Source organism: Myodes glareolus, chromosome 7, assembly GCF_982192425.1.
Source record: "Myodes glareolus chromosome 7, mMyoGla1.1, whole genome shotgun sequence".
Taxonomy (NCBI): Eukaryota; Metazoa; Chordata; class Mammalia; order Rodentia; family Cricetidae; genus Myodes; species Myodes glareolus.
The window spans coordinates 103,925,766-103,936,373 of NC_142032.1; positions in this window are offsets into that span (position 1 = coordinate 103,925,766).

Here is a 10,608-nt window from a genome sequence, read left to right on the forward strand (position 1 = left end):
CAGGTCTATTTAGATTGTTCACCTGTTCTTGGTTCAACTTTGGTATATGGTACTTATCTAAAAAAAATGTCCATTTCTTTTACATTTTCCAACTTTGTGGCATATAAACTTTTGTAGTAAGATCTAATGATTCTCTGAATTTCCTCTGTGTCTGTGGTTATGTCCCCCTTTTCATTTCTGATCCTATTAATTTGCATGTTCTCTCTCTGCCGTTTGATTAATTTGGATAGGGGTTTGTCAATCTTGTTGATTTTCTCCAAGAACCAGCTTTTTGATTCATTGATTCTTTGGATTGTTTTCTGTGTTTCTATTTTGTTGATTTCAGCCCTCAGTTTGATTATTTCCAGTCTTCTACTCCTCCTGGGTGAATCAGCTTCTTTTTTTTCGAGAGCTTTCAAGAGTGCTGTTAAGTCTCCAATGTGTGCTTTCTCCATTTTCTTTAATTGGGCACATAGTGCTATGAACTTTCCTCTTAGCACTGCTTTCATAGTGTCCCATAGGTTTGAGTATGTTGTGTCTTTATTTTCATTAAATTCAAGGAAGACTTTAATTTCTTTCTTTATTTCTTCCTTTACCCAGGGGTGATTCAGTAGTTGACTGTTCAACTTCCATGAATTTGATGGCTTCCTGGGGGTAGCACTGTTCTTGAATTCTAATTTTAATCCATGGTGGTCTGACAAGACACAGGTGGTTACTAATATTTTTTTGTATCTGTGGAAGTTTGCTTTGTTGCCCAGTATGTGGTCAATTTTTGAGAAGGTTCCATGAGCTGCAGAGAAGAAGGTATATTCTTTCCTATTTGGGTGGAATGTTCTATAGATGTCTGTTAAGTCCATTTGATTCAATACCTCCAATAATTCTCTTATTTCTCTGTTAGGTTTCTGTCTGATTGACCTGTCCATTGGTGAGAGAGGAGTGTTGAAGTCTCCTACTATTAGTGTGTGTGGTTTGATGACTGCTTTGAGTTCTAGAAGTGTTTCTTTTACATAAGTAGGAGGCTTTATATTAGGGGCGTAGATATTCAGGATTGAGACTTCCTCCTGATGAATTGTTCCTGTTATGAGTATAAAATGTCCATCTCCATCTCTTCTGATTGATTTTAGTTTGAAGTCAATTTTGTTGGAGATTAGAATGGCCACACCTGCTTGTTTCTTAGGTCCGTTTGCTTGAAAAACCTTTTCCCAACCCTTTACTCTGAGTAGGTGTCTGTCTTTGTGGTTGAGGTGTGTTTCTTGTAAACAGCAGAATGTTGGATCCTGTTTTCGTATCCAGTCTCTTAGTCTGTGCCTTTTTATAGGTGAATTGAGTCCATTAATATTAAGTGATATTAATGACCAGTGGTTGTTGACTCCGGTTATTATGATTTTTTGTTTGCTTGATTAATAGAGTTTGTATGTGTCCCTTCTTTGAGTTAAGCTCGTGAAGGGTCCCTAGATGTCTGAGTTATTGTAAGCAGTGCTGGCAATGTTGGACTCCTTGGTTTGCGATTTTCCTTCTATTACTTTCTGTAAGGCTGGGTTTGTGGCTGCGAATTGTTTAAATTTGTTCTTATCCTGGAATATTTTGTTTTCTCCATTGATAGTGAATGATAGCTTGGCTGGGTATATTAGTCTGGGCTTGCATCCATGGTCTCTTAGTTTCTGCAGTACCTCTATCCAGGACCTTCTGGCTTTCATGGTTTCCATAGAGAAGTCCGGTGTAAGTCTGATAGGTTTACCTTTATAAGTTACTTGCCCTTTTTCCTTTGCAGCTCTTAATATTCTTTCTTTAATCTGTATGTTTTGTGTTTTGATTATTATATGGCGAGGGGATGTTTTTTTTTGATCAAGCCTATTCGGTGTTCTGTATGCTTCTTGAACCTTCATAGGGATATCATTCTTTAGATTGGGAAAGTTTTCTTCTATAATTTTGTTGAATATATTTTCTGGTCCTTTGAGCTGCAGTTCTTCTCCTTCTTCAATCCCTATTATTCTTAGATTTGGTTTTTTTATTGTGTCCCAGATTTCTTGAATGTTTTGTGATGAGAATTTGTTGGATTTGCTGTTTTCTTTGATCAGAGCATTTATTTTCTCTATGGTATCTTCAGACTCTGAGATTCGTTCTTCCATCTCTTGTATCCTGTTGGTTATGCTTGATTCTGTAGTCTCTGTTCGTTTACCTAGATTTTCCATATCCAGCCGGCCCTCGTTTTGTGTTTTCTTCATTGCCTCCATTTCAGTTTTCAATTCTTGAACTGTTTCCATTACCTGTTTGATTGTTTTTTCTTGGTTTCCCAGTATATCATTCATGGATTTACTCATTTCTTCGATTTTTTTTATATTTTTCATCCATTTCTTTACTCATTTCTTCCATCTTTTTGTTATACTTCTCATCCAGTTCTTTAAGGGAGTTATTCATACCCTGTTTAAGGGACTCTATTGCTTTCATAATGGCATTTTTTCCCGCTTCTTCTGAATTAAGAGGTTCAAGTCCTTTTATTGTAGGGTCATTGGGTTCTGGTGTTTTCATGTTGCTTTTTAGATTGTTGGAGGAGTTCTTGCCTTGGCATCTGCCCATCTCTTCCTTCAAATGTTCTCTACTTGATCTTCTAGTACCAGGTCAGGTTCCCTTGTTGGGCAGGGAATTCACTGACAGAAGGCCTACCTTTCCTCAGGCAGTCTATTGAAACACAGGCACTCCCTACTACCGGGTTGCACTCACAACCCAGGCCCAGCGAGCAAGGGGGTTGCTCTGGGGAGATCTTGTGGCCCCAGAGGGAAGGGGGGAAGAGAGGAAGGTGTACCTGGATAAAGGCTGGGACGGGATTCGGGAGAGCTCTGCAGGGAGGAGTCGCCTCTGCCCGGTGACCAGATTGTTGAGGGGGGCGGGGAAAGGCTGAATTCCTCCTAGAGGAAGCCCTCTGGCCAGGAGAAAACTTACCCCTCCTCCAATGGAAGTCTGCTAGAAGTTCACTCTCTCTTGCTGGCCAGGAATGTGATTGAGCTGAAACAGGGCTTGCCTGTCCTCAGGCAGACTCTCAAAGCACCGGAGCTGCCCCTGCTGGACTGAGCCCACAGTCCAGGCCCAGCGTGCAAGGGAGCAGCTCTGGGGAGATCTTGTGTCTCCAGCGGGGAGGGGGGGAAGAGAGGAAGGTGTACCTGGATAAAGGCTGGGACAGGATTCAGGAGAGTTCTGCAGGGAGGAGTCGCCTCTGCCTGGTGACCCGATTGCCGAGAGGGGCGGGGAAAGGCTGAATTCCTCCTAGCAGAAGCCCTCTGGCCAGGAGAAAACTCACCACTCCTCCAATGGAAGTCTGCTAGAAGTTCACTCTCTCTTGCTGGCCAGGAATGTGATTCCAGGGGTAATATTTCTGAGTTCAGTGCAGTCTTTTTAGCCATCTCATTGGCCATCCAGTTTCCCTTGGCAATGGGATCATCACCCTTCTGATGTCCTGGGCAATGAATAATGCTCACCTTCTTTGGTAGGAAGAGGGCCCTTAATAATGCCAGGATTTCAGTCTTATTTTTAATCTCTTTTCCAGCTGAGGTTAGCAATCCCTGCCTTTTATTAAATTTCCCCGTGGACGTGGGCTGTTGCAAATGCATAACGGCTGTCTGTATAGATGTTTACTTTTTGTCCTTTTGCTAGCTCTAGGGCCTTGGTAAGGGCTATTAACTCTGCCTTTTGAGTGGAGGTCCCTGGTGGCAGTACCTGGGCCCATATGGTGTTCTGTCCATCTACCACCGCTGCCCCGCCTTGCAGGCTCACCTTCTTTGAGGAAACTACTGCCATCTGTGAACCAGGTATGCTTTGCATCAGGAGGCCGGCAATCAGTCAAATCTCCCCTGGTCACATGGAATTCAGCCGATATTTGATGGCAGTCATGAGGTACCCAAACAGTGGGTTCTGGATTGGGGAGCAGGGTGCCATGTTTCAGCGACATTGTATTCCCGAAGGTGATACATTTGGGGTTGAGCAAAAGTGACTGGTAGTAGGTTATGCAGGCATTCGAGAACCATCTAACAGGTCTATAACTCTCTCTAAGGCATGGGGTGCTATTATAGTCAGTGGTTGGCCCAGGGTCAATTTATCTGCATCTTTGACCAGGGTGGCTACTGCAGCTACCATGTGGAGGCAAAGGGGCCATCCTGTCACCACATTGTCCATCTTTTTGCAGATGCAGGCCACTGGCTTCTTCCAGGGTCCCAGTCTCTGAGTCAGCACCCCTTTGCTATCCCCTTGCTCTCATCCACATATAAAGTGAATGGTTTGGTGACATCAGGGAGACTCAAGGCGGAGGCCGAAAGGAGGGCCCTCTTTATTTTGTCAAAAGCCTGTTGTTGGTCCTCTCCCCAAGAGAAAGGGATGTTGGCCTTGATAAGTGGATACAGTGGAGCGGCCAGCTCAGTGAAACCCAGTGTTCATAGCCTACAGAAACCGGCAGTCCCCAGGATCTCTCAGACTTCTTGTGCCCCCGTGGATGGGGGAATTTGCACCATGGCCTGTTTCCAACTGTCTGTTAACCATCTCTGTACACCTTCCAAGAGGTACCCCAGATTGGTTACTTGCGTCTTACAGATTTGTGCCTTTTTGGCAGATGCCCTGTAGCTTTGTTCACCTAATCGGGTAAGCAAGGCCTGAGTACCCTTGAGTCATTCTTGCTCAGTCTCTGAGGCCAGCAGGAGGTCATCCTACCTCTGGATTGGTGGTGTGAAAACTGGCCAAGTCCTGGTGCAGGGCCTGATCAAATAGGGTTGGTGAGTTCTTGAATCCCTGGGGTAGTGCCACGGACTGCCTCTTGCTGTGGGAGCTCCTTCCGCTCCTTCAGCCAATCGCTGCTGAGTTACCAGCCCATTGGGATGTGGTCTCTTTCTCTTTAAAAAAAGCAGCGGTTGTCCTCCTCTCCCTCTCTGGCTTCCGGCTCCGCTTCCGGCTCCTAGACTCCTTTCTTGTTCGTGCGGAGGGGCTGTTGTCTGGGACGGTAATCTGTAAGTTTTTTCCCCTTTGAATAAATAACCACTCTATTAATCATAATTCCAAACTGGTGTGGGATTGTCTGTGACTTATGCCTTCATCTGGCGCCCCACGTTTGGTTGTAGAACCCCCCCCCCCCTCAACTGCTTGCTGCCAGCTAGGCTAGTCACGAGACCTCCCTCAGCTGCACCTGTGCCCTGTGTGTGGAGCCAGCAGTTCAATTAAACCCCACGCCTCCCAAGCTCCAAGCTCCCAAGCTCGGGACAATCTCTGCAAGCCTGGTTTGCTCTTTTCTGAGTTGTTTTTAAATTCCCCTTGTAAGTACGGTGCTTTAGTGGCATGAATCAGAACTACTCGGTCACGTGGAAGCATACGCGGCTTCCAGGTTGCTCTTTTCTACCCCTAGATTCTGGATTTCTGGTTCCGTGTACGGAATTGATTTAATTACATTTTCTTTGTTGAGCAACTTATATTTCCTAGTTTTTAACAAATACTAAGGCAGACACTGAAACAGGACCCGTTTCCGTCACCTTTGCAGTGGTTCTAGTCGCGACTTGGCAACAGCGCCGCCAACTAGACAAGAGGTAATATGGCAGTTTTTGTTTCCAATGCCAATTTTACTGTTTTCTTTATTAATACAATGGATTATGTCATGCAAGGTTTATATGACTATGGGGATATATTAATTTACTTGTTACTAGGTTTCAGTTTTCTTTTCAATATTTTATCATTAAGAAAGATACGATTTTTACGGACTAATATTGAACAACTAGTTGAAAGGATTAAAATTATTGAAAATCAGGGGTTATCTGAACAAGTGGATACTATGATAGACAAAATTGACTCCATGTCCAAGGGTACTAGGAAGTTACCTGAAAGGGTTCAGGCTGTTGAATTTGATGTTCAGACGTTACCACAAAGTTTTGATAAGGTAACAGATAGAATGTACCTCCAGAATGGGAACCAAAAAACTGATACCTTAGTGAAATGCCTAGAAACACGGGTAGGTCAGGAGATTCAAGATTTAAGGGAGACAATGATAAAAAGATTAGAAATGATTGAAGAAATTATTGGAGCTGGTGAATAGAGTAAGAAGGCACAAGGACAGGATACAATGCCACCACCAGCTGTTAGAACTGACTTACCCAGGGTTCTAACAACATACCCTGTAATTTATTCTGACAAAGGGTCAACTTCTAAAGGCTCAAAGGGAATTAAAGAAGCTCGATGGACACCAATAGCAATGAATGATTTAAAAGAAATTAAGCAAGCTGTCGTTAATTATGGCTTGCACTCTGCATTTGTTAAGGAAATGATAAGGACTTGGGCTTCTAATGTCAGAGCTACCCCCCATGATTTCCCTCAGCTAGTGTCTGCAATTTTAGATGATGGACCTTCCTTGATGTTTGGAATTTATTTCAGAGAAGAATCCAAACATATGGAACAGCAAGGAAGAGCAAAAGGTGTGGAGGTTTCCCAAGATCAAATTCTTGGTGTAGGAGCTTATGCTGATCCACAGGTCCAAGCTCTTTATGACGAAGAAATGCTGTCCTTATGTCACAAAGCAGCTTTGAATGCTTTGAATAGAATACAAGATCCAGCACAAAGGGTCGAATCATATACCAGGGTTAGGCAGGGACAGAGAGAACCCTTTACTGACTTTGTGCAAAGATTAATTAAGGCTCTGGACATAGGGATAACAGACCCAGAAGCTAGACGAATACTTCTTGAATCTCTAGCTTTTGAAAATGCAAATACTGAAGGTAAAAAGATAATTGGGCCTTTAAGATCTAGATCAGCACCTATGGAAGAATGGATACAGCATACAATGAATGTTGAGATGTTTAGCTATAATGATGAAACCTGGGTAGGAGAAGCGATTTCCAAAGCTATGAGGAGACATCAAACTACCAGGTATTTTAATTGTGGTAAATTAGGACATCTGAAAAGGGATTGCAGGCAAAGAAATTCTAGGAATAATATGTCCTCTGGGAATGGCAAAAGTAGGAGACCTCAGCCTTCAGGTATATGCAGGAGATGCGGTAAAGGCTGACATTGGTCCAACGAATGCAGGTCAACAACAGACAGACAAGGCAACCCGATACCATCTGGAAACTCCTTGAGGGGCCTCTCGCAGGCCCCCAAGCCAAAAGTGGCCCAGTCATCCCCAGTTACAGTCGAAAATGTGTCTCACCAAGAAAATTAAAAACTCCAATGTCTGCCGTAAAAAGTAATCCTGGTCTAAATGATGAATTACATGTGGAGAATGAGTCAAAAAATTTAGTAAGACAGAGAAACGTGTATTTTGGCAAACGTATATTAACGACCAAAGACCAAAGCTAAGAGTCTGTATAAATGGCATTTTTATTGAAGGCTCATTAGACACAGGTGCAGATGTAAGTATAATTACTCCAGAATCTTGGCATCTGAATTGGCCTCTTCAAGAGGTAGATGTTCAGTTCCTGGGAATTGGAACCCTATCTCATGTAAAACAAAGCACAAGATGGGTGGAATGCATAGGGCCTGAAGGGCAAATAGGAAGACTAAGGCCATATATAGCCAACATTGCAATAAATTTATGGGGCCATGACCTGCTACAGCAATGGAATATCCAGATTAACATTCCTGTAGTTCCAGGAACTCATAATTCTGGGAAGGATATAATGAGGTATTGTGGAAAAAGGTCACCAACCATTCAGGCTGTATAAGAACATACAGCCAGTAGCAAACCTTTAGAGGTACCAACAGCCCTACCTTTAAAATGGCTAACTGAGAAGCCAATATGGATCAAGCAGTGGCCTCTAGCTGAAGATAAATTACAGGCTTTGGAATAGCTGGTACAAGAGCAACTAGATGCTAACCATATTGAAGGATCAACCAGCCCTTGAAATTCTCCTGTGTTTGTTGTAAAAAAGAAATCTGGTAAATGGAGAATGGTGACAGATCTAAGAGCTGTCAACAAGGTAATTCAGCCTATGGGTCCACTCCAGTCTGGAATTCCTTTGCCTTCTCTATTACCAAGAGGAAGGCCTCTTATAGTTATTGATTTGAAAGATTGTTTTTTCACTATACCTTTGCAAGAAAAGGATAGAGAAAAATTTGCCTTTACAGTGCCTACTTATAATAATTCTCAGCCTACTAGGAGATATCAATGGACTATCCTCCCACAGGGGATGCTCAATAGTCCCACATTGTGTCACTATTTTGTTAATAAGGCACTGGAAATAATTCGTAAGCAATTTCCCAAGTCCATAATTTATCATTACATGGATGACATTTTATTATCTGTTTCAAATAAAAATATTTTGGAAAGTATGTTTGAAGAAGTAAAGAAAGTCTTGCCTAGGTGGGGATTGCAAATGGCCCCTGAAAAGATTCAAAGAGGAGATTCTATTAATTACCTAGGTTACAGAATAGGGTTAGAGAAAATTCGAACGCAAAAGGCACAAATTAGGAGAGACCGGTTACGGACTCTTAATGACTTCCAAAGATTTTTAGGTGACATTTCCAGTCTATGACCAGCTGTTGGGATAACACCTGATCTAATAGTTCATTTAAACAAAATCTTAGATGGTGATAAAGATTTGAATAGTCCCAGAAAATTGACAGTTGAAGCAGAAAAGGAACTGACAATGATTGAGGAAAAATTACAGGAGGCACATGTGGATAGGGTCAACCCGAATCTTAGTTCCATCCTAGTCATACTGCCTTGCAGAATTTCTCCTACTGGGATTTTAATGCAGAGGGAAGATATTATTTTAGAGTGGATATTTATACCTCATAAACCAAGTAAAAAATTAAAAACTTATGTAGAAAAGGTCTCTGAATTAATTATAAAAGGTAAACTGAGACTTCGTCAACTAGCAGGAATAGACCCAGCAGAAATTATAGTACCTTTTACTACTGAGGAAATAAGAAAATTATGGGAAGACAATGAACCATGGCAAAGAGCTTGTACTAATTTTTTGGAAGAAATTAACAGCAATTATCCCAAAAGTGATAGACTTAACCTCATAAAGAGAACTTCTTGGATTCTTCCTAGAATTGTACATGATGCTCCAATAACTGGAGCCCGGACATTTTATACCGATGCAAATAATTCAGGGAAAACAGGTTATAAATTTGAAGAATTGAGTAAGGTGGAACAAAGCCCTTATAATTCTGTCCAGAAGACAGAATTATTTGCCATTCTTATGGTGCTAAGGGATTTTAAAGAACCTCTTAATATAGTTACTGATTCACAATATGCAGAAAGAGTTATCTTGCATATTGAAACTGTTGAATTTATACCAGATTATATTTATACTAATTTATACCAGAATTGACTTCATTGCTTATCCAGGTACAAGACATAATCAGGAATAGACTTTGTCCGATGTACATAACACAGATCCGATCCCATAGGGGTCTGCTAGGTCCTCTAGCACAAGGTAATACAGAAATTGATCAATTATTGATTGAAAGCATGTTGCAGGCCTCAGAATTTCATAAAAATTACATCAATAGCAAAGGTTTAAATGTAGCAACAAGCTAAGGATATTATAAAGAGATGCCCTACTTGTTCTTTATATAACCAAACACTGCTACCTGCTGGGACTAACTCGAAGGGTAATCAAAGGAATGAAATCTAGCAGATGGATATGTTCCACTTTGCAGAATTTGGAAAATTAAAATATGTACATCACACCATTGACACTTATTCAGGCTTTCAGTTGGCAACAGCTTTAAGCTGAGAAAAAACTGATTCAGTAATCACACATTTATTAGAAGTTATGGCCATCATGGGTATACCTGCACAAATAAAAACAGATAATGGTCCAGCTTAAGTCTCTAGAAAAATGAAACTTTTTTGCTTATTATAATATTAGACATGTTACAGGTATACCATACAATTCTACATGTCAAGCAGTCATAGAAAGATCAAATTGAACTATACAGGATATGTTAAATAAACAGAAAGGGGTGGAAAGTGCCCCTAAAAATAGATTACATAATGCTTTATTAACCTTGAATTTTCTGAACGCTAATGAGAAAGGGATGACGGCCGCAGAAAGACACTGGATAATGGAAAAGTCTGTTGAACTAAATCAACTGGTTTATTTCAAAGATGTGTTGACCTCGCAGTGGAAGTCAGGAGAAGTGCTGCGTTGGGGATGGGGTTTTGCTCTTGTTTCCACAGGAGAAGAAAAATTGTGGATACCATCAAAATTAATAAAGGTTCGGTTTGAAGAGGAGAAACCTCTTGGAAAGGAGTCATGACAGCTCATCCACAATGATGATAATCATACAGGTGGTAAGAAAAACATATAGGGTGGGGCAGGGTTCTGCTCTTGTCTTTGCAGGAAAACACTCATCTTCAAAAAATAGTAATGGAAAAAATTACTACCCAATATGGATCACTAAGATAATCGAATAGGTTCTGTAAGATATGCATATATATACATATATATATGTATATATAACGGTTTAATATAACAGTTATAATAGTTTATATAAATTATATATATAATTTATTTATATCCACAAATATATACAGCTGGTTTTGGAGTTGGAGTCAGGCTCAGTCCCTCTCTAATTCCAAGTCTGTTGTTAAGAGAACAACCCAGAGTTTCTGTCTCATGTCAAGAGCCATGATATGGGACAGAAGGAAAAAAG